At 38.6% G+C, this 25,705-nt stretch overlaps 2 long non-coding RNA genes across 2 annotated transcripts in view; one reads left to right on the top strand and one right to left on the bottom strand.

Annotated features, from left to right (window-relative positions):
• The first annotated feature begins 3,398 nt into the window (after positions 1-3,398).
• Positions 3,399-8,108, top strand: LOC106035609 (uncharacterized). Its single transcript, XR_001206879.3, has 3 exons — positions 3,399-3,899; positions 4,519-4,588; positions 7,325-8,108. It is a non-coding gene; the product is annotated as an uncharacterized lncRNA (long non-coding RNA).
• A 3,548-nt stretch (positions 8,109-11,656) lies between these two features.
• LOC125179904 (uncharacterized) overlaps positions 11,657-25,705 on the bottom strand; it is a 39,195-nt gene continuing 25,146 nt past the window's right edge. The window contains exons 2-3 of the long non-coding RNA XR_010830974.1: positions 13,934-14,029; positions 11,657-11,770 (exon numbers count right to left, since the gene is read on the bottom strand). This is a non-coding gene — a long non-coding RNA (uncharacterized lncRNA). The remainder of the gene's footprint in view (positions 11,771-13,933; positions 14,030-25,705) is intronic.

Here is a 25,705-nt window from a genome sequence, read left to right as displayed (position 1 = left end):
CACTATGCACGCATCATTTGACCTAACCTCAACTCTGCCCTCATGATGGATGAAGAAATGCAGCTTTCTGTCTAAACAACAAAAGTAGTGGGAAACATTTACCAGCACAAACTATAATGGTGGATAGAGTACCATGTCCATTTATGAAACCTCAGACTTTCCAAAAAATTCTCTCAACCAGACAGCAAATATGGAAATTCTCAATGTGAAAAGCAGCATTTTTTTCAAAGAAAATGCAGATGACAACAAAAAATTGCTTTAACTAAAAATTGCTAACACAACTCCAGTTGTGTCCAATCTAAAGTACTTCTAGATAATGTTTTACACTCATTTTGTATCTCAAGAGATGTTCTTATTCACACAAAAATGACAAAATTAAGCAAACATTCAGGGGAGATGTTTCCCTGACATCTTGGACACAGGGAAATCAGTACAGGGGATCAGATCACAGCATGCTCTTATATGTATGACATATGCATGTCAGTAAGAGTAATCACTTGATGAAGACTGAGCTATTTTTTCAACTTTTTTTAATGCTGAATTACTATTTAAATTGGTTTCTAATAGAAAAGGGGAAATCACCCATTGGCTAGCCTCCATTTCAGATGGGATGAGGCTAGTAATCTCACATCTGACTATTTGACTGATCTGACATTCAAGTACTTCAGAATCTGTCCCCTCAGACATTGTCATAAGTCAATACATGGAATCTTCAAAGAACATCAAGCAAATGCCCAGTAAGTTTCCTGATCTGAGCTTTTAGGAACATTTCTGGATTATGTATCTCACAGGATATACTTAACATCACACATATGCATTCTTCTGAAATCTAATATTTCTATTAACTGTGATAATACAAGGAGAGATGACAGCCTTAAGCAGGGGTTTCTCTTACTTTTCAGATTAATATTACTTAAGATTGTAAAGAAATATCTGTTCTAGAATAGAACATGTATAGTTTGTCAATAGTTTCTAGATTTGTAAAAAGTGTCTCAGAAATGCAAAATCCAAAGAAATATTCCAAAGAGATGTTCCAGATGGTCAGACGCAAGTATGTTTGCTGTTCAGTACTGGGAGCTGAACATTGGTAGAGCTAAACCATTCAGTAGATATATCATAGACTTCTCTTATGGTGACAGCACTTGACACTTTTCATAGGTATAGCTGCAATTCAGTTATTAAAGAGGGATTATTTTTTCTGTATTCTATTTTACATTCTCTGAGCTCGCAGAAAAATATGCTAAAAGTACCTCCAGTGATCTTGGATTCACTGTGTGCAGGAACTTCATAATTAGTGTAACATGTGGCTTTTCTTAGCCTTTATGATGGTTTTCTTGCCAGAAAAACAAACTGCTAGAATATCTACCATACAACTTTGCCTTGGGATCTGAGAAACTTTAGGGAGTTTCCAAACACAATTCAAAGGGACTTAGTCTCTTTTTTAGCATCTGAATACAATGATGCAGTTACACTTCTTATTCGAATAGCAGCTTCAACTAAAACATTAGGAAGAGAAAGTTTCCCATCTAGTTTACTTCTCTTCTGTGCAATGTTTTGTATTCAGGTAACAGCTATCTCGTGATAGAATGTTAATTGATTTTCACTCTCTTTTGGAAGAAAGAATCTCTACAGTACACCTGGATATGATATAAGGGAAAAAAAAAAATAAAAATAAAAATAAAAATAAAAATAAAATAAAATAAAATAAAATAAAATAAAATAAAATAAAATAAAATAAAATAAGTCTTGAAATGAAAACAAGCTCTTCTGACTAATTTATTAGTCAAAATCTGGAAATTGAAATTTTTAATATTACCTTCAGATCTGGCATCTTATCTTACTGTTACAGAGTGCTCAAATTCGGTTTATATTGTTTGCTTTTTTTCACCTGTTGGGGAGGAAATCCTGTCAGGCAATTATTATTTGAGAAAGAACAATTTTTTTATATATTTTTTTTTCCCAAATTAGAGCTTTCATTTCACAGACTCACCTCAGGTGGTGGTTTTACCCTGCTGGGCAGCTGAACTCCACCACAACCACTCTCATTTCCCTTCCTCAAAGGAAAAGGAGGAGGGGAATACGATGGGAAAATACAATGGGAAGGGCTCAAGGGCTGAAGTAAGGACAGGGAGGTCATGCACCAATCACCATCACGGGCAAAACAGAATCAGCATACAGAGATTAATATAATTTATTGCCTATTACTAACACACTCGAGCAGTGAGAAACTAAAAGCAAACTAAAAACATCCTTCCCCCATCCACCCTCCATGTCCTCCCCCCAAGTGGCACAGGGGAAGGAGGAATGGGGGCTGCGGTCAGTCCCTGACACTTCGTCTTCTCCACTCCTTCACAGTCATTCCCTGCCCCTGCTCCAACATTGGGTCCCTCCCACAGGATGCCATCCTTCCCAAACTGATCCTGCGTGGGCTTCCCACAGGCAGCAGCTCTTCAACAACTGTTCCAACATGGCTCTGTACCACCGGGTCCATCCCCCCGGAGCAAACTGCTCCACACAGGTCCCCCATGGGCGGCAGCTCCCCCCAGACCCCTGCTCCTGCGTGGGCTCCTCTCCACGGGCTGCAGCTCCGGCCCAGGGGCCTGCTCCTGCGGGGGCTCTCCATGGGCCGCAGCCTCCTCCAGGCCACATCCACCTGCTCCACCGGGGGCTCCTCCACGGGCTGCAGCGTGGAGATCTGCTCCGTGTGGGACCCATGGGCTGCAGGGGGACAGCCTGCTCCACCTGGGGCCTCTCCACAGGCCGCAGGGGAACTGCTGCTGCCTGCCTGGGGCACCTCCTGCCCTCCTGCTGCACTGACCTTGGGGGCTGCAGGGCTGCTTCTCTCACATTTCCTCACTCTCTCTCTCCCAGCTGCTGTTGCACGGCAGGTTCTTTCCCTTTCTTCAAACTGCTCTCCCCAAGGCCCAACCAGCATCACTCACTGGCTCAGTTCTGGCCAGCGGCAGGGCCCTTTTGGAGCTGGCTGGAGCTGGCTCTGATCTGACACACTGGGCTCTGCTCACAGAGGCCACCCCTGCAGGCCCCTGCTACTAAACCTTCGGCAATTAAACCCAACACACCTCAGCAGACAATCACGAAACATCCCTTTCTTTCCTGCCGACAATGTCTTAACTCCCTGCTAGATTTTGAAACTCATTTTCAACCCTATTTGCACTTGTGTCTATGCAAAAGAATGCTTATTTTGTGTAGAAAATTTTGTGTGGAAATTGTGTTTCTTGATAGGCCTACATATTCACCTGTAACTTTCTCTGGGGATTTATGTAACTTGTGTGAAAATGAATAAATCACAGTGCTGTTTTCAGAAATGTAAGGAGGAACAAACCTGCATTTTATGACAGCAAAGCCCTTAAAATCTAGTCCCTGCATGCAAACAGAGGTAAGATTCTTGCTTGCTTTTCTGTTATCATTTCACTATCTGGAGAGGGAGAAAGTAACAAAGGCAAAATTCAGTATTCTTTCCTCTGTTTCCTCTTCCAACATTGCTAAATTGTTCTAGGCCTGAATCCACATTAGCATTGGTCTACTCCATCAGGGGAAGCCTTTAGGGAAAACATCTTTACCATAGCAGACCCTGCATTCTGATGACTATGTTAATATGTGAGGCCACTCTAATCTGCCAAACACCAAAAGCATTTCAATAACATGTAGTTAAAGCCAATAGATTTCAAAATGGAATTGAGCTAGTCAGATTCTGAGCTTGTTAACTGACCATAACAAATTGCTGTGAATGAGGACTTTCAACTAAATTTGGATATTGTGGTTTTTTGTTTGTTTTTTTGGTGTATTTTTTTTTTAAAGAACTAGGGAACAAGAAAAAGTATTCCCGTTCACTGCACATTGTTGGGCTGGATGCAATCAGTGGATGGAGTTTTATAATGGTATGTAACAAGTTACTGGCCACCTAAAAAGGCCCTAAAACATTCAGAAGTTATACAGTTCTGCACTGCCTACCCTCTTTTGTCCGATGCGCCCTCATACACCCATTTATGAGCTAAAGACCACACCATACATACAGAAGTGCTAGAAGATGAAAAGAGCACATTAAAACACTTGATTCCAGTTATACAGATCATCATTTGTCAATATAGTCTCAAATTTGAACATCTGGGTACCATTTAAAACAAAAATATTCCTACCAAAAAAAAGAAAAAAAGATCCTTAGCATACTGTAATGACAGTGTATGTCTGTGACATTATAAAAGCTGATTTTTTTTTTTTTTGATTCCTCATCTTTTTCTTGTTGACATTTTGCAATGAGTTTGAATGCTACATTGCATAAGTATCAGATTATGACCAGCAGGTCAAAAGCTATAGAGTTATTTTTTGGTTTGTGTGTCTAAAGAGTGTAACTGCTTTCTCCTTGTGTGAATGTGTATTTTCATATTTTTTAACTTGTTTAAAAAAAAAAAATCCAGTTATGAGTGAGATCACTTTCTTTTCATAATATGATGTAGATCTAACATGTCACCCTTATGACACTTGGCTTGAATTTTCCAGGTCTTCAATAAAGCATTCTTTATGACAAGCCAAGCCTTCTGTGGTAGTATGCAAGAGCATCGTGTTGAAGGTAAAGACCTATCTAATTTGAAAAACTTTGAATTTACCCTTGTCTTCATGGGAAATGGGAATTAAGATTTAACACACAGGAGGGTCTGCAGGTTTCACCAGTAGTTTGTTGATTGTTTGTTTTTCAGATATATAGTACTGCAGTGTCTGGTTGCCAACATAAATTACTAAATAAATAACTTCTACTGCTTTAGTCTTCATGTTAGCTTAAAAAGAAACTGTACACCTTTCCCAAAAGACACATCAACTTCATGGTATTTGACAGCAAGTGAAACAGATTATATGCAAATCCAGAAATGAGCTACTCTGGCTTTAATCCTCTTTTGTTTGTGGTGTGCAGCTGCAGTTTTAGGCAATATGATGAAGCAAATGGGCCTCGCCAGATTTGGTAACAACAATAAAATTTTTGAAAAATATTTATGGTAAATTATTCAAATGTTCTTCTCCCATAAAATGTTCAGAACATTAACATATTTGAAATGCTAAATAGTTGCAAGTGCTTGGGATGTTAAATCACTCATTAAAGGAAGTGAGTGAGGTCATCTGAATGTTATTAATTATGGGCCACCAGGGATGGATTTAGTGACGTGCATCTTCAGATAACTATTTTCCAGTTACCAGCCATAACCTTGAATAGAGATGAACACCTTCAACTCATTCAGTTTATTGAGAGCTGGCACACAGCAAATAATCATGAGTCCAGGAGTTTGCAGGGGAAAGTCTGATACAGTTAGAGAATATCTTTTCTATAGACTTATTTGTACAAAGTACTGTTCAGCGTTGCTTCCAAGAATATCAGAAATACTGAAATAAACTCAATTGCAACACTTTCTACAAAATAACACTTGAAATACTTTACATTGTTAGCATAAAGCAATGTTTACATATAATAAAAGAAAAAACATTTAACAACAATTGCTACATGTAAAAAATCTCATTTCTCAGAACTCTAAAAGATGTATGGCCAAGCCAAGAGCAGCAGGTCAAACAAGGCCCACCCTACTGCACACAGAAGGTTTACATCCTGCCTGTCGAATCCAGCACTTGCATTCTTCCTATAGACTAAGCAAAGCAATTGGGAAGCAGTTACAAACGAAGCCTTCTAATGTTTCTCAGTCCAGCTGACAGCCAAGGAAGGAGGGGCAGCTCCTTCCACACTAGCACTCTTTCCACCAGCTTAACAGTGTGAATCAAACAGCGGCCATCCAGCTGCATAGGCAGAGGGAAGAGCTGACCCAATGGGGGCAGCCGCCATGGGCTGTCAGCATTTTGATCTTTTCATTCTGCTTCACAAGGTTTAACCACAGGGAAAAGGGATGAGCCTTCCAGCTCTCTGGAAAGATTTCCTAGGATGAATGTTATAATCTGAGACGGTCTCTGGTAGAAGGAACTGACAGGTTCAAATGCCAAGTTAACTTTCTCCTTCTTTGACTATTCCATCTCTTTCTACCTTCTCCTATACTTCATTTCAATATTTACAACAGGATTGTGATCCTTCTCTCTGCTGAAGGAGGGACTATGTTCTTTTTATTCCCTTTCTTCATTTACTTATTCCTTTTTCTCACAGTTATTACTCAGTTTGACTGTGAGTTTCTATTTCCTCTGAAAGAATCCTGAGGATCATTCTTCAGTGAAATGGGAGAACTCCACCACCAAAACACCCCTTCTCAGAAGTTTTATTTTTCAAATTTCAAGATTTTTCAAGCAGCTTAATAATTTCAGACTCGATATATTGATGCTAGATAAAAACTAGTGAATGCCACCCTCCTCTTTCAGATACATAGGCCAATTCAGAGAAATCTTTTCCTCAGTTCTTCCTCTTCTTGTTAGAAATATCTGTGAAAATTGCAGTATATAAGAGGATTCTCAGTTTAAACCCTGTGATTTTTTCCTGGTGGCCCACAACTCACTCCTTGCAGATATTGCTCATCTTATGCTGCTGTAGAACCCATGGCATATTGTCCTCAAAGGCCCTCTGAAGGCCAGAAGACCAACCTTCATGAGTGGCCAGGCATCATTTTTGCTGACATATGGGAGTGAGACAGCAAGAACATGAAGCTTAGCTTGGGCTTTAAGAAACACTTCACATATTGAGTAGAAATTTAGATGGCTGGCTCACACTGAGCATCCAGCTGCTCTACTCTGTACTGTCATGTTTTTCCAAATAGATATTGCAACATTAGTGCAGGAAACATGAGCTGCAGCCACTGCAATATAGGTATAATTGCAAAAACTAACATTCCTTATAAAATTTGTATTGTTGCTAAAACAATCCACACTCCTCATTCCAAAAAGTTAAGAATAGATAGTATAAGAGCACAAACTTCTCTTTAAGGTAGAAATAGACAGCGTGTTGGTGGCATTATTGTGGTATTAACAGGATTCTAAGTATGTATTATCAATCACAATTCTTGTAACTCACTGGCAGTATAATTTTACTCAGGAAAGAAAAGGCAAATAAAGAACAGACAAAACAAATTTTTAAGGCACTATTGAAACATTAATTAATTAAAAAACAAGCATTATCACAAATTCTTCAAGAATATTCAATACAAAATATAGCAATACTTGCCTTAAAACCAATACTAGGAAGTGTTCACTTCAGTACTTGTTAAAACTGTATGTAAATATTTATGTATGTAAATATTTATGTGTCAGTTAGGGAAAATCCTGTATAGAGGTAAAAGTCATTAATGGTGAATATTAAGAAGATGTTTTGTTTTGTTTTGTTTTTCAGACAGGCATCCAGAGACACATGGAAGTGACATTTCCTGAGCTGTGTGCCACAAAAAAGAATCCAGCAAGCAAATGTAGAAACCAAATGTGAAATTCCTCCCACAGATGAAGAAAAAAAAAAAAAAAGGAAAAAAGAGCAAAACCATATTAGCATCTTTTGTGGCAGTCAAGGGAAAGGCAAGGAGGTAGGAGAAATACTGCTTATGTTGGTTTCACTTAGAACTGATTTTCAGACACAAGACTGGTGAGATTTGATCTTGTGGAGCTGTGATACTCAGGATGAATATAATGATGTGTTTCATAATATTAGCAGTGTAATGGAAGTAACGTAGTAAAGTTTAAATGACAAAACAAAACCCATATGCCAAAAAGTACAGTGGAACACACTTAAGGAAATAGTTCCTACTATGGTAGGAAAAAATAATGATACTATGCAAAAAGTCTGGAGAGAGAAAAACTATACCTGATGTATAACCAGGGGTATATAAATATTTCCTTGAAACAATAGTTTTGCTCCTCCATACTTCTTACAGATTTATTGTGGCACTTTTGAATTGTTTATTGAACAATTTTTTATAAAATGTCAACATTTCAACTGATAGCCCCCATTTTGGTAAGAAAGGAGCGTTGAAATCTTTTAAAATAGCTTAGAACTTTATGGCTATTCAAGAACTTGAGGACAGTCACATGAAGTCCAATTTTAATCTGATTAGTACAGAAGGCATACTGTAGCAGTGTCCAACTCTGCTCAATGAATCAAGAAGGAAGAAAGGAAGGAAGGAAGGAAGGAGGGAGGGAGGGAGGGAGGGAGGGAGGGAGGGAGGGAAGGAAGGAGGGAAGGAGAGAAGGAGAAGGAAGGAAGGAAGGAAGGAAGGAAGGAAGGAGGGAGGGAGGGAGGGAGGGAGGGAGGGAGGGAAGGAAGGAAGGAGGGAAGGAGAGAAGGAGAAGGAAGGAAGGAAGGAAGGAAGGAAGGAAGGAAGGAAGGAAGGAAGGAAGGAAGGAAGGAAGGAAGGAAGGAAGGAAGGAAGGAAGGAAGGAAGGAAGGAAGGAAGGAAGGAAGGAAGGAAGGAAGGAAGGAAGGAAGGAAGGAAGGAAGGAAGGAAGGAAAAGAATCAACAATTCACTCACAGTGCATCCAAGGTTTGTGAAACCCAGATAGATTTAGACTCTGATGGCCTCTTCAACCAAGCAGTTGCTCATTTGTTTTCTACATCAAACTGTACAAACGTTTAATGAACATTGCTTTTTCTTTTACTGAACATCCGCTAACATTTTTTCAGGCACTGTTTATAGAATTATTTAAAGGTCAAGTGCAATTCTGCTGAAATGCGTGTGTCATCATGTGGTGCTGATCTCAGAATATTAACCCTTTAATTTTAGCTTCTTTTGTATGACTGCAAGGGCCATGAGAGGACAGAAAAAGTAATCTTCATTTTTTCTCTCTAAATGAGGGTTCCTTTGGTAGAATGAATATTGGACGGAAAATTCCTGGAGGAAAACCCTGTGCAAGACTCAACCTCTGTTAGATTCTAGGAGACAGCAACCTCGTACTCTGTTACCTTCAGTAATTTCCCTTGCTCCTGGGAAATGGCTCACTATTTTACATTTTGGCATACAAATGTGGACTGTAACACTTCTTTGAGATAACTCTTGCACCAGAGTTGAAGGCTGTATTCCTGGAAGAAGTCTAAACACTCCAGTAATTCTCTGAAGTATTGAAACACCCATTTAGTATGACTTCAGGTATTAGCTCACATAAACATGATAACTTAGTTTACAAGGGCAAATGTATCTCTCTGTAATCAGAGATGTTATTACATCAGTCAAATACTCTGTCCCACTTCCTGTTACAGAAATCCAAGTCAAAATGTCATTAGCTCATCAAACTTGAATTGTACTTCAAAACTTGAAGCTCATTCACAACAGGATTTAATTAGAGGAAAAAGGGGATTGCTTAAAAGTCTCATTTTCTTTTTTAAACTTCATGACGAGTGAATTTACATTTCATGACCACTTATGCTAGATACTATATGCAAAAGCTTTTCAGATGTTTTCTCCTAAGTATTTTACAGACAAAATCTAAAACATATCAGGAAAATTAATCCTGTCAGATACGAAGTACCAATTCATTCTCTCATACAATATCAATAACAATTTAGTGTGAACCTGATCTGGATCCAAACATCATCTTGTCAGGACAATTCCAGCTTTTACTGGTATACTTCAATAATATTACTGGAGAGTCTGCTACATATCAACATAAACAATCAGATAGGCTCAAGCTTTTTAGAAAGATGATTAACTAAGAGTGTGATAAGGCCACGCAATAGCTGGTAATTTCTTTGCTGCTTACTCATAACAGAATCCAAATACGAGTGTAGGAAATATGACAGAAGTGTTAGCAAAGCACAAGTTATGTTTGTAAACAGTCTGAACCATGGGACTTTCTCTGAAGGCATGCTAGTTTCCATTTTTAATGTACATAAACTAGAGTAATCATACGGACCTCCATCTAGCAGACTTATACCACCAGAGAAATTCATTCATTGACCAGATTTCTACCATAAAACAAACACTTAAAATTATCAACAAAAGAACAAAAATAAGATCCCTAACATGGGTTACTATTTCTTGGCTAAAATTTTAATATTCTTCTAGTGGAAAGATTAAGGGTATTTCTATATATATTGGAAGCTTCTTATAAAAGTTCAGTCTGCTTTGTGGGCTAGAGGCTTTTCCTTTAGATAAAGTCAACAAAGAACTGAAGTGGTGAAGAGCTGAAGTCAAGAAGCGGAAGGCACTGAAAGCACATGATAGATTCCATCAGTAAGTTTCCCCAGTTCCTCTGAGACAAATGATCTTTATCCCTGTCAAATGACATTCAGCTACTGTACTGGAATACTGTCAGCAGAGGGGACACCAGGAGCTAAGTTACTGCAGACAGTGAAATGGTGAGTAGTCCCAGTGAATAGCCTACAAGGAAAGGAATTGCCTCATGCGCAAAATTATGCACAGCTTAAACTTTGAATATCTGGCATTTCAATTAGTTAGCTGATGGGGGAAAAGACATAAAGCACACATCAGCAGAATTAAGAAATTGTCATGAACAGCAGGTAACAAAGCTTGCAACTGTGTGAAAAAATCTTGTCCAAGGCAAGGATTCAGGATCTTCATTACTGTGACAAGAATAGCAACCAAGCTAATGCATGTTAAAAACAAACCCAGTACGCACATCTGTTGTAAGACCATATACAGGTTGTTACCATGGATCTTTAGAGATCACTCTCAGGGCATCCTTTATATTCTACTGCATTCTTCCATTGTGATGAGATCTCCTCAGCTGCTGTTTTAATGGGGTTAAGGTTAAGCTTGCTTTCATCACTGATCTATAATTAGAGTGGCTGTTATTCTATGGTTTCTGTAGAACCATATGGTTATCTAATGCTAACAAGACCTAAAGTACTTTAGATTCTGTATATTGCTTCCTGTCTGGCTTCTGGTTTCCCCATTTTCTACAGCATTTCTTGGGTTGTCTATATAAAGAAGGAAAGGGAAATCAAAGTCTGTGTTTATTATGCTTCCTGGAGATTAATGTTCTCCTGTGAATAGGTTTGAAAAGATTTTAACCATGCTTGTCTTGTTTCTTCTGCAAAAGAATATACCCTAATAGCTACAAGGAAAACTGTTCAAACTTGCTTCTATGTATTTGTCAGAATACTATTTATTTTATTTTAGTGAGTTGCACTAAGGGAGTACTGGTTAACATTCCTCAAATGATACTGCTGCTACAACAACAGATCTTTGTTGTTATGTTTTGTTTTTCCCTCAATATCCCAAATCTGTATTTGTTTCCACTACTCTGCAGTAGTTGTTAGGTATCGGAAAGGTATAAAAAGGTACTTCCTAATCCAAAAAGGACAAGACAAACGAGGTAAGAAATAAGGCATAGAGCAGCCAAGCAGGTGATAGGACGTGTCATGATAATTTGGTGTTTAGTAACACAGTGGTTTGTCTTTTGGAGAAGGGAAACTCAGCACAGATTTTGACGTTCTGTTCTCTGCCAAGGTTGGCAAGACTTTGCACTGAGAGAACAGAGTTTCGTTTAAGGACTGCCCCCCCCTGCCCCCCCCCCCCCCCCCCCCCAAATACAACTGCAGACATTTTATAATAAATTCTCTGTTTCTTAGAAATGAACTTTTCTCATTTTGCTCTAATACCCTGTTTTACTTCCTGTTTCCTTTGGGTCCAGTTTTTATTGTTTCAGCACAGCAAATTCCGTGCCAATGTCAACATAAAGACAGGAGCATTTCCAGTTTATGACAGGTCTGACAGTCATGCTTCCAGTGCTTCTAGCTGGAAGTTGAACCAGTGGGCCAGTCCAGATGTTTTTGCAATGAATGCATCGATTGAAGAAAGAAAACATATATCTTGGACATTAAACGGGAGCCTGGAAAGCAAACACCTCACATGAGATATAAACCGGAAAATTACACCATTACAGGACAAACTGATTCATGGTATCTCAGAGGAGAAGGAGTAGGCACTAACTATCCAGAAGACTAAACCATTCTGAATTTGGTAGCCATCTAGAATTGTGCAATGAAGTTGAAAATGGGGTAGAATATAAAACAGAAAGGGAAATGGGGCAATCTTAAGTAGAATTTGCTGTATCTAGACACATTAGACTGGACACACATTTATGCAAGTAGTCTTTGGTATCATAACATAGATATTATCAAGATTTCATTTCACAGATTACATTGTTTCTAATTCATCATGAGAAAGAGAAGTTTATAGGAAGGCATAACAAAAAGTTCTGCTTCCTAGATTTTCACTGGTCCTTTATATGCTCAGAGAATATTCAAAGGAGACTAACAGAATTCAGTTCCCACTGAATTCCAGTCAACTCTGACATTGCAAAGTTTATTTCAAAAGAAAATAAAAATCCCCACTCCAGCACAGAAGAGTTCAGCTTTTTTGTTGTTGTTGTTGTTGTAGTTCTTTTGTTTATATGGCTTGTCTTTTTAGAAAGACTGATTATAGTAAGCACACAGATCACTGTGCTCTATGGTACAGAGCTGCCCTCCATCACCACTCTTCCAAGTGTATTGATTTAAATACCTATTTTAGGTAGTTCTTTGCTCTACCTACTACCCCACAGTGCAGTAACAGATAATCCATTTATCCTTCCAAACAGAGCAGTATTACTCTTTCCATTTTACATATGGAGAACTCCGGAACAGAGGAATTAAGGTACAGATCCTCAGCACAGGCTGAGATGCCTGGCTGCTGGCACTGCATTCTTTCAGGATTTAAGAGTTATCCAAGGCCACATGGGAAGTATTTCAGAGCAAAAAGGGATTGAACTTGATCTTCTAAATTCCAGGCTAGAATCTTTACCCTTCACTCATCTTCCCTTTTAAGTCCCAACTTTAGGCTGTGATAGTTCAGAAGTTTTAGCAGTTATGTTAAGTGCTACAGAGTAGAGTAGTATCTAATTCTCTGCATCACAAAGTGGACTCTGCTAGACCAGAGTATATTGCATGTGAGAATTGATTTGCCTCTGGAAAACACAGTGGGTGGTGGATTTCATCTCCCCACATTTCATGTGGAGTGAGCCAACAGAACAGACTGTCCAACAGAAATATATTTTCAACATGAAAAATAATAAAAACAAAAAATAAAAAGAAAGAGATGTTAAAAATTAGTGTTTTCTATATCAAAATGCAGTAAATCAAAATTAGAGGCCATTCTGTAATAAAGCCAGTTTTACCTCTTTCTAAAAATTCAGTAGATGAGAATAACAAGGTTGTTGATAACAAGGCCAATGAACAATAAGTAATCAAATGCTTCAACAGGTTATCAGACAAGAATATCATGGAGGACATTTAGCAATAACCTGACAAATATAACACACTACAGCAGTTGGACTTAGAAACAAGGAAAATTTCACAGTTTGAGTGGTCCTCTAATCCCTAATCAGCCTGCTGCTTGTGTAGTAGACCCTTTCAATAGAGGTTTGAATTATGTAAATTACAATATTGCTGCCACCAAATTTATCCTTACTTTAATTTGAAGAGAATAAGTTTTACTGTTTCTAAAAAGATATTAAAAGTCCTGCAAATTATTGAGCGCCATCTACTGTTTCATTAACTAGCAGTTTCATACACTAGCAGCGTCTTGGATCTACACAGCTGAATTGAGATTTTATTTAGCAACTAAAGTATAATTCAGTTTTTATGATATATTCAATCCAAAGTCAGTACTCATTTTTTTTCAAGCACAGAATGAGCTTTACAAGCATTAAAAAGCAATGCCATTAATTAGAGGTAAAATGAATTAAAATTTAAGTTTAACATCAGTCAGTCTTTTCTTTACCCCAAATGTTATAATAAGGAGATAATACAGACCATGAATTCTTTTTGTATCACTAAATCAACAGAAATATTGGGTACCAGGGGAGTGGGGAAGGAAAAAAAAAAAAAAAAAAAAAACCACACCACCAGATATAAAGCTAATAATGTTCATAATATAGTGATTATTAATATCCAGAGAATTAAAAACAAAACAAACAAACAAACAAAAACAGGAGAGAGAACAACTTCATTACCTATTAAGTAGATGTAGTGTGACATCAGATGTAGTTCAGGTAGGCTTCTACCTTGCTGAGTATTTATAAGTACTTCTTCTTCAAGTTGTCATGAATCTGCTCAACAAAAGAGATCAGACATGTCAAGACCAATAAACTATATGGATCAATTGTCCATGTTCTCTTTCACCAGTATTTTTCTTTTTTGCATTCAAGCTTATAGATTATTCATAGAATTGCTATCTCTACACATGATGTGAGGAGGGACACAGGAGGAACACAAGAACAACAAAATGCCACTAGACTTACTGGACATTAGAGCTGCTATTTGCCTGCATATTCTAGCAGCTCAATATCATTTTGGCAATCTACATAGCCAGAAAACAATCTGTGTTGGGCACCATTCACTGCTCTTCACTCTTTGGTCTACTAGTGAAGAATCATTGGAAATCGCGTGCTAAAAAGAGAGAGAAAGAGAGATGAGAAGTGTTACTGTATCCTAGAAATACCACATGCTTTCACTGCTTTTCACCTCCCAGTTCGGATCAGGATTCATCTCTTGCCTTAGAGTTGGAGCATTTACTCACAGCTAATATTCTTAGCCCTGTAACTAATAAAGAGCAGTGGGCACCCCTAAAAGGCAGTCTATCGTATACTAAGAAAGGTGCTAAGAGACACCACTTTTTGTGTATAAAAATATTAATACTTTTGAAAGACAGTAAATTCACAAACACTGTGCCTAAATGTATTTGAGTATACTGAAGAATACAAGAGGGGAATTATCAACAACTGGCATGCTTCTAGGCAATTGTCCTTTGAACAGTCTGACAATTAAAAGTTATGTTGTCTCAAGCAGAAGCTGTTCAACATCTAGTGCTCTATCACTTAGAGCCAAAGTGGTGAAGAGCAACAATAGATACTACAAAATACCTAGCTTTCATGTCCAGCTGTAAGGAGGAGTGTGGGTCCTGGAATTAGTGAAATACATCTGAATACAGAAATACATGCAACAACTGACAGGCTCCCGTGGAGAGCTCTTCTAAAGAGTGTCAGCCAATTCCGGTCCCAGACTTAAGTTATTCTTTGAAAGCTTAGGTCTCTTTAGAAGACACCATATTAAATCATAGAATCACTTAGGTTGGAAAAGACCTCCACGATCACCAAGTCCAACTGTAAACCTAGCATTGCCAAGTCTACCACTAAACCATGTCCCTAAGCAGTTGGCCTCAGCCGATATAGCTAGTGTAGACAGCCTCAAATAAGTACACTAAGAGGACTCAAGAGGGAATTGAAAATAAAGAAGTTAAAAGAAGTTCTGTCTTTGAGGGAGAAATTGGTGTCTGTTTCCTCAGTTCTTTCCTCACCCAGGAAGCATTTTCATAGCAGTTTTATGCTGGGAAGAGTCAGCATACACCAGTACTTTAAAATGGAGCACAGTGCGGCTATGGTAAGAGCTGCAAAGGTCACACAGTGACAAAGAGGCAGTCTTTGTCAATTCAAAGCCACACAAGTGGGCTCACACTAATCTGCGCAGGTTAACAGCTCTATTTAACAACCGGCGGTGGTGCTAGTATATATTCTGCATTATGATGTACTCATTGCACATGACAGAGAAGGCTTCTCAGTCTTGCAGTCTGACATACCAGTCTGTCCCTCGCTTTTGAGAACCCCTAGATGAGAACTGCAGAAGTTTACCAAATTGTCACGTTCTGAGGAGGGAAATAGCAGTTTATGTTACCCTGTAATCTCTATCACTTCATTTTAAGACATAACACAATTTCCAGTATTCAAGCTGAGTTTTCATCCGTAGCTCTGTATTTGAATGTCAAGCTGGGTAATTTTTCAGCCATCACTTTGCATGAATGCAAGTTTTATGTATGAAATAGAAAGCACAGAGCATGCAGTATTGCCATCTCCAAACCTTAAAAGTTCATGAGTCAGACCTCCCCATGAGCTATGACTAACCTAGAAACGAATGCTTTTTTTCTTCTAAATATACAAGTAATTTGTTTTTTCCATCTACCTTTTGAATTATCAGGAGATCAGTCAGGACGTAACATGTTTATGCCTTTGGATTTCTCACTGGGCAGAAAATCCCCAGAGGGGTTCTGTGCTGGCTAAGATCCCAGACAGCTACGACCTGAGAGGTTCCAAAGACTCAATAGAGGTAATTTGAACTTTCATGCTGGCCTTCTGATCTTTCAGCTTAGCCCAACCAGATGGCTTAGATGTGGACAGGTAAAAATAAATAAATAAAGGGGGGGGGTGGGGGAGGAGGGAATGGGGGAGATTGGAGAGGGGTCCTGAGCAGCTTGGAGCTATTATAACTCCAGGGCATCATGAGGCACAGCTGTGGCTACTGGCCACTAATGGGTCATGTTTTGAAGGGCAAGACTAACTGGGATGCAGGAGGGCCACTACAGATCCTGAACTCTATATGGATATCTTCAGAGTCTTGGCAGCTGCCAGGTGAAGAAAGGACCACAGTGGGATCTGGAGAACCATTTCAAATTCCAAAATCTCTGTGGAGGTCAACTTACTCTTCAAACGGATCTACTGATTTCCTGTGACAATCTATCCAATTAAGCTTGCTACTGTCACCCCTTGGAATTGTTCAAAAGTGAAAGAGACTGCAGATGTTAGATTTCCCTAGTACTCAAAAAAAAGAAAAAACTTTTTTTGTGAGAGATATTGCAGACATCACAAAATCCGTCTCTGAATCAAGATGTTTTGGTAGAAGAAACAAATGACTGCATTTGCTACCCAAGGTTATTCACACTCCCAGCTATTTGTCAGACATTCTAAAACCAAAGAGAAGATGTGTAGCCCTTCTACATACAACTGAACTGAGAACAAAAGCCATTCCAATAGTATTTGGTCACCAATACAATTCGGTCGCCTCTTAAGATTTATGCTGAATAGCTATTACTTGCAATGGAAGTTGCTACCATTAATGATTCTAGCAGAGTCAAAAAGATATTTATAAATAAATAATTTCCATGTATGGACATGCTTAGTTCAGAATGAAGTTCAGCTTTTTCCTATTTAAGCTCCTGGAAACATTAGCACAAGAGAAACCTCAAACCAATGTTTTATACTGATACAGAGCCCAACTGCTCTATTATGTACCAAATCTCCTTTTAGGTGAAGATTCAATCCTAATATATTCCAAACAATAGAGGTGACATTGTACTGAATGCAGACACCACAAGAGCAAAGCCAATAATACCCCCATTTTGTTCATCATGATAGAAGATGAGATGAACAGTAATCCCCTCAAGACAATGTAGCTGCTCCAAGAAGTGCATTGCCTGACATCTCTCAATCTGTCATGTAACCATTTGCTAGTCAACATGGCCTGAAATACAACAGACCACTGGATTTCTTGTGTGGGTAGCTCAGATAGTTAACCTGATGCAGTTCACTTTTAGTATTTATTCTCTGCCCCTCCAGTTCATAAATCAAACCCCCATCCCTTACCATGCTTACCCTGTCCTCCCCCTTGCACATGTTCCAGGTTCTCACCCAATCCCTTCAACCTTAACTTTGCCTGAATAGACATAAGAAACGGGTTCAAAAAGGAAGTGCTCCATAAATCCTGTATGGATTTGTCATCATTTCACTAGCAGCAGAGTTAAAACCTTACTATGATAAAGTATAGCTAGAGTGTTCCCACTAAGATTGTTCTCTGCCAGATTTGGGGGGATGGTCAGGGCTTTATTTTGTTTAAGGAAATAGTTCATCTAAAATGTTAAATATATTGTAGGGGTGTTTGGCTTTATCATCAGTCAACTTATTAAAGCATGAAATTTAAACTGAATTATCAGACTTTAAGATATCTAAAATTTGAAATCTCTACTCTGAAATTTCTTAGATTTATTATCTTGGTTGATGATGAAGCCAAATGTACTGTAATATATTTTACCCTGAATTGTAGTCTCAATTCTAAGACTCGATTTTTCAATCTAAGCATCTTCCCCTTCCCAGCTCCCCCCTAAAAGCTTATAGAAATAAAACACGTAAAGATCAGGGGTCATCTTCTGTGCCTTCTATATGAAGTGCACACACCCACACAATTTCAATAGTAGGGATGTTATTTAAATAAAGCTTTCTTCAGAAGTTAAAGAAAAATGGATACAAAGGTAAATAATGTTTTCTGATGCAAACTTGAACAATGGACTAAGGAAATAACCTTGAAAGCATAAACAACAATAGAAAGGATTGCTATGGTGAGTGTTTGAACCTGGTGACAAGTTTTTATATCAGCTAGGTACCTTATATATATTCTGACATTTCTATTATGTCTTTCTCCCTTAGTTCATGCTTTGTTTTATGCTCTCTTTGATTTTCATCCTTTCCACAATGAAGAGAGAACTTTGACATTAGTGTATTGTTTTGCAGCTAATATATTAATCCATGGTGACTTTATTTGCATAAGTTTAATCAAACCCAAAACTGACAATAAGGAAGCAGGGAGGCTTAAGGCATTTCTTTAAATCTAATTAGGACACAGAGGATTCCCTTAGTATGAAACAAACTTCCTGACTGGGAACAAAATAACTTTTTTTTTTTTTCTGACAGAATTCTTTTTCCCATACAAGGTATTGTTTCTTCCACGCAGATTTCAATTCTTTTATAGTCCTGGTGGAGTCCTTCAAATTCTACATGGCAACAATTGACAAAGTATTAAGGAATCATTTGAAAAATGCTACAGTTGCAGTGCAAAATGCTTCCACCACCAGAATGAATTGTTATAAATGTTGTTCTGTTTCAGTTGATGAAACTGCATCTCTTGATGAGACAATAAATATTCTCAGTAGTATTGTTTCATGTGCTGACACAAAGAAATAATCAAACTATCAAAATATGTCCCAACATTTAAGTTGCATGTCAAATAACATCTGTTAATACTCTAAATCGTAGAATCATAGAATATCCCAAGTTGGAAGGGACCCACAGGGATCATTGAGTCCAACTCCAGGGTCCCCAAAAGACCACCCAAAAAATAACACCATGTGTCTGAGAGTGTTCTTGAACTCGGCAGGCTCGATGCCATGACCACTTCCCTAGGGAGCCTATTCCAGTACCCAATCACCCTCTCTGGGACGAACCTTTTCCTAACGCCTCCCCTGTTGCAGCTTCAAGCCATGGTCACCAGAGAGCAGAGCTCAGCGCCTGCCCCTCCGCTCCCCTTGTGAGGAAGCTGTAAACCACGATGAGATCTTCCCTCAGTCTCCTCGTCTCCAGGCTGAACAAACCAAGTGACTTCAGCCGCTCCTCAGACGTCTTCCCCTCCAGACCCTTCACCATCTTTGTAGCCCTCCTTTGGACACTCTCCAACAGTTTTATAGCTTTCTTATACTCTGGCACCCAAAACTGCATGGAGCACGCAAGGTGAGGCTGCACCAGCGCAAAGCAGAACAGGACAATCCCTTCCCTCGACCATGCCGTGCTTGATGCACCCCAGGGTATGGTCAGCCCTCCTGGCCACCAAGGAACACTGCTTGCTCATGTTCAGACTGCTGTCGACCAAAACCCCCAGCTCCCTTTCTGTGGGGCTGATCCCCAGCATCTCATCCCCCAGTTTGTACGTATAGCCAGGGTTGCCCATTCCCAGGTGCAGAATCTGGCACTTGCTCTTGTTAAACTTCACATTGTGGGTGATTGTCCAACTCTCTAATATGTCAGTATCTCTCTGCAAGGCCTCACCACCCTCAAAGGAGTCAACAGCTCCACCCAATTTGGTATCATCCACAAACTTGCTCAAAAAACATTCAAGTCCTACAGCCAGATTGTTTATGAAAACATTAAAGAGAACTGGTCCCAAAACAAAGCCCTGGGGAACCCCACTAGTGACAGGTCGCCATCCCAATGTAACCCCACTTACAAGAACCCTTTGGGCCTGACCCGTCAGCCAATTGTTCACCCAAATTATTATGCTTTTATCTAACTGTTTTCTGTTCATTCTGTCCAGAATGATACTGTGAGACAGTATCAAAAGTTTTGCTGAAATCCAGAAAGATTAAATCAACTGGCTTCCTTTGGTCAACTAGATGGGTGATCTTGTTGTAAAGGGAAATTAAGTTTGTTAAACGTGGCCTTCCCCTTGTGAACCCATATTGTCTGTAACCAATGACTGTGTTGTCCTTCAGGTGTTTTTCAATAACTCCCAGAATAATCTTCTCCATAATTTTACCAGGCACTGAAGTAAGACTGACAGGCCTGTAATTGCCAGCATCTTCTTTCTTGCCCTTCTTGAAAATAATAATATTTTTTTGCTGTTGTTCTAAATTAGTAGGGTAAAGATATAGTGACTATTCCAAAATTCCGAAAAAATTAGTGGATTTTATACACATGTCCATACATGTACATAGAAAATCACACACAAAATAGTATAATATATTAAAGATATCATTAAAAATTAATAATACTTGTGCACTTCTTGTCATGGAATTTGAGCCTAGTCAATAAGTATATTTAAATATCTTATGCAAAATCTACAAAACAATCGAAAGCTTGAATGCAGACATGGCATTTTTTTGAAACAGAAGTCTAAGAGGGCACTTTAGTTTTAATATTTTATGTAAGAGACACTAAAAAGATCAAAGAAAGAAAGTGTTTCTCTTCTTATTAGGGATGTACCATGTCCATTCATGTGCAGCTGGAAGACTTTTCTGTGTAGAAGACAGAGACAAAACCATAAAATCATAGAATGGTTTGAGTGGGAAGGGACCTCAAAGATCATCTAATTCCAACCCTCTCTGCCATGGGCAGGGACACCTCCCGCTAGTCCAGGTTGCTCAAAGTCCCATCCAGCCTGGCCTTGAACACTTTCAGGGACGGGGCATCCACAGCTTCTGTGGGTAACCTGTGCCAGTGCCTCACCACCCTCTGACTGAGCAGTTTCCTCCTAAAAGCTAATCTAAATCTGCCAGCTGATCACAGGTATTAAGAAACTGAAGCAAGCACATGCCTAAATTCTACATAAGCCAATTTTTTACACCTAAGCCAACAAATCTTAAAATATAACCCAAGGAAACTTCAAAGCCTACCCTTTTGTGAGGTGAGTGAGCAGCAATGGCTGGCGTCTCCTAGTGGGACAAGAGCTGGGAGTCAGATCCTGGGCAGAGTCCTCCCCAGCAGGGCCCGTCCCACAGCACCGAACGAGGGAGCAGGGCAGGGTAGGGTCCATGGCCAGGCCCAGCCAAGAGCCCAGAAGATCAGGGAAATCCGTGTTGATGACAGGACCAAGGTTCAGGCAGGAGTAGGCCCAGCGGGGCTGTGAGAAGCTGGAGCCCAGCCCTGCTGCGGCACTGCTGAAGCACTGATGGTGCTGGGGGTTGAAATGGGGTCCTGGGCCATGGGAAGGGTTGGGTGAGCTCCAGGGGTGTGGCAGGGACTGGTAAAGCTGGCAGAGAAACTCTGGAGAGCCATAGATACCTTCAATGGGGTCACAAGATAGCTTTAATTGATAGCAAGTAATGACTGGCTGAGTGGTTTAATTCCCAGTGCACAGTTGAATTCAGTTCCAAGTGGGGGTGCATCTGTTGCTGTGATGGGACAGAACCAGGACAGCTGACCCAAACTGGCCAAAGGGACATCCCAAAACATTTGGCATCATGCTGAAAAATAAAATTGTGGAAGTTGGCCAGGGTGGTGAGCACTATACTGGTGTGGGATGGGCATCAGTTAGCTGGTGGTGAGCAATTGCATTATGCATCATTTGTTTTGTATATTCCTTTTTATTTTGTATTAATATTTTTCCCTTCCTTTTCTGTCCTGTTAAACAGACTTTATCTCAACCCATGAGTTTTACCTTTTTTCCGATTCTTTTCGCCATCCCAGTGGTGGGGAGAAGTGAGCAAACAGCTGTGAAGTGCTTAGTTGCCTGTTGGCTTAGACCACAATATCATTTCTTGTTGTTTTTTTTGCAGTTCTTACTGGGATCACCTCTGCTAACATCACATGTAATGCTCTAGCTGCAGTTTCCATATTTTAAAGCCTTTATGCATTTGCACGTTTGAATTAAGATATATATCTTTTTTTTCCTTCAAAATTTTGCCTTAGGATATACAAAAAATTTAGAGTCTTAAGAGAATAAAAAAATTCTCACTGAACAAAATGGGTAAATCAGATCATATTTGTCAGTGTTTTTTGACTGATTTTACTTGTGCTGCTTAGATCCCAGTCTTTTATATTTTGCTAGTAGGTGTGACTGATTACTTCAGAGTCTACTTTGATATCTTGACTCCACAAAAGTCATCAGTCAGTGGCAGAACTTATTCTAGGATGTCAATATTATGCACCTGCATAGAGAATAGAAAAATTAACCTAGAAAATATTTTTTGAAAATACTAGGCTATAAACCAAACAGCAACTACAAGTTGACAAATGTGATGATAAATGGGGTTGAAATTCAAAAGAAATAATGATATTTTGAATGCTATGGTTCCCTTGGATCCATAACACTTCTACATGCTGCAAAATGATGTAGCTACTACATTTGTAAGTGAATGGAACAATTTCTATTCAAAACTAGCTTGATATAAAATACTGATTCATCAAAAATAAAATCCTCTGAAAGCTTAAGCAGTAACTAGTCTATGAATGTATATGAATTATAATATTTAAAGAAATTTATTCCACATAATGGAACAAGATAAGTAAAAGAGTTTGCAGTTTTCAGGCACTTTAACAATACTGCTTACTGCTTATCTATTATTTTTGTTAGGACAGCACCTGTAGGATGAGATTGTCCTCAATTAAAACAAACTGCAGTGAAATACAGAATCTCTCTGGTAATATGAAATTCTTAATTTCTTCTCCAGCAAATATTGTCTGACAAAATTGTACAAAATATAAAACAATAAGGCTGACTAAAGAATTTTGCAAAGAGGCTTCAGCCAGGTTTCATTTATTTTTCCAGCCATGTTTGTTCTCATCTGAAAGCTGAAAATATGCCCAATTGCACAGCTGCAGTTACAATGGTAAATACTTTTGTATAAGGAGGACTCATTCTGCTCAGCTGTAAATTGCTACAGTTACAGTGTAAAACACATGTAATTTAATTCTCTTTTGTTGGTTGTTAAATTTGAACTGAAGATTGAACTGAAGAATTTGTAGTCACAGAGGCACAAGCTTCTTTTGTCTAGTAAAAAAATATGTGTTTGGACTTGCATCTCTGTTGTTTCCCATCAGAATACCTATCAGCTGTCTCTGCCTTCACTCTGGGATTCATAGAATCATACAATGATTAAGGCTGGAAAAGACCAAAAGGCCTCTTCAAGGTCTTTTCCACCGATATCAACCACTAAACTATGTCTCTAAAATTCTTGTCTGTTAGGTAGAGAATATGGCAGGCTGAGATGCTTATTTGCTCTAGTTACACTCTTCAAGGCTACCTACAGATTCAGATTCCCTAAGAAAAATACTAAGAATAATCTGTCCTTACTCTTTAGCTATAGATACATCAACCATTGGACGGCCTAAAGAGTGTGCATTCACATGTTCCCTGTGTGACACCATGACTACTCTGACTCCATGCATCCATACAGCAGTTACAGGGGCTGACAAAAATTTGAAGCATAACCTCATTACACAGTCTAAGTGTTACCTTGTTCTTCTTTTACCCAACACCAGCACTAGTTTGTAGACATATTATTATGCTTTGGCAAAACACTAGCAGCACAGACACGGGTTCTATCTGCCAACCCACACACTTTCATCCATATGGCTTATTCTAGCCACAGGGAAGAGAAACAAGCTATGCAGAGCCAGCATGGATGGATGCAGCCAAAGTATGGATGAGAAGAATTTGCCAGCCATGCAATAATCACAGCCTGACAAAAAAAAAAAAAAAAAGAATATACACATTCTACAGCAGTACAGGTTCATGGGGAGTTGTAGACCTTTTAATTACTTTGCCACGTCTGCACAAGTAACAAGTCAAATTTTCCCATGACATTTTAACAAAGGGCTCTTGCCTTTTGCCCTAGCCATCTCAGTGAGGTGCTACCATCCCTCTGTAGATGTGTTAGCAAAGAACTGTAGAAACAGCATGCCAATTAGGCAAAACTCCTAGAATAATGCAAAACTCTTCTAATAGAGGGCATATTCTGTCTTGGCTCCCATATGAGCGAAAACATGGCTCATGCTGTTTCCAGTCATCCTATCCTGCCCCATGAATTACTTCCAAGATTGAGATTCCTCAGTTATATCATATGACTTACAAAATTTGGTGCTTTTACTCAGTCTTCAGCGCTGGAATCCCACAAATGTCAGATCCTCCAATGGGAAGTGTGAACAGCTGAAATCTAATGGCTATGAAACCTAAGAGTTAATTTCCTAGGGATGCAGAATTATTTTCTTAACTCCTCCTTTAAAAAAAAAAAAAAAGTAAATAAATAAAATCTTTTTTCTTTTTTTTATAATGAAAAAACATATAAAAGAATTGCAATACATTTTATTTTAGGGATTTACATGATTTCTAAATTCTTCAGTTAACACTGATGTATTTTTCATTCCAAGTCTTCATATAAATTTGAGAACAACTCTGCTTTGATTGACTATCCTGACCTATTCCAATTTGGATTGGTTAAAATATGCTGACCAAAATAACAAAAATAAATGAGACAGATTAATAATCTTACAGCATATGTGATGAGAATACAATATAGAGAAAAGAGTTAGCACATTGGCTAATTATAAACATTTGTACCCATTACCTCTGTGGAAACTCCATGTTATGTCAGAAAACACATTTTCAACCAAGAAAATGTCATCATTACAAATTATCAAATTGCTTGAACTTTTAAAGGAAATGTTTCATTTCAAAAGGCAAAAGAGAAGTATTTTGAAAGCATTCCCTCATCTTCTCCCACTTCTCATTTGGAAAGGATGCTAATGATGGGAGCAAAGGAAAAAAAACTTAAGATGATAAAACTGCAGGAGATAACCTGATCCTTCAAAGTTAGTCCTTAAAATTAAAACCTCAAGTTTTGTTTAAATTTCTCATTAAAAACATAGAAAATATATTAAAATGTGTGATTCCATCCTCCCCCATACATTTAAGTGAATTTATGAGTTGTTGTTCAAGTGTTTTATAGAAAAAGAAAGGAAAATATATATACATTTTAATTTTCTTTTATCAACCAGCTATACATCCACAGAAAACACATTATCTTTAATGTAAGTATTATATTTCCTTTGTAGAATTGATATTACTGATATGTGAGGACATGATGCAGCCTGTTTTTCAGATCACCAGCTGAGCAGACCAAGAGTACCTTTTTTTTTTTTCGTCTGGTATCCCCTGCTGCTTTCTTTCTTTCCCAACTCCATGAAAATCTAATGAGTATAACGGAAATTCTTAGAAATGATCATTTCTGTGACCAGCATAGGAAGCTCCTATAGGATCTCTTAGCCTTCTAGATGTATGGCTTTGAGCCCAGTTTCAAAAACCCAAGATATTGGTGTAAGCCAAATTTTCAGAATTTTGCAGTTCAACCAGTTCAACTTCTAGGGCTTCATTAACCACTCTCCCCAAGTCAAAAACAAAAGGCATTCCTCCTTAGAAAACAAGAAGAAAACAAACAAGCAAACAAATAAAAAACACCATCACCCACAACAACAACAAAAACCACTGTCTAATCATAAGCACAGTATCAGCTCCTCACAATAAATCTTTTTTAAGAGAAGATGGTTCTTGTCCTGCTTGTACAGTTTGCTTTTTGCTAGTAGATTTCAACAGAGGCTTGCAGGGAATCTTCTTCAGTGAAAGCTCAGCAAATTCAG

Source organism: Anser cygnoides, chromosome 4, assembly GCF_040182565.1.
Source record: "Anser cygnoides isolate HZ-2024a breed goose chromosome 4, Taihu_goose_T2T_genome, whole genome shotgun sequence".
Classification (NCBI taxonomy): domain Eukaryota; kingdom Metazoa; phylum Chordata; class Aves; order Anseriformes; family Anatidae; genus Anser; species Anser cygnoides.
This window is presented reverse-complemented; position numbering and strand designations above follow the sequence as displayed.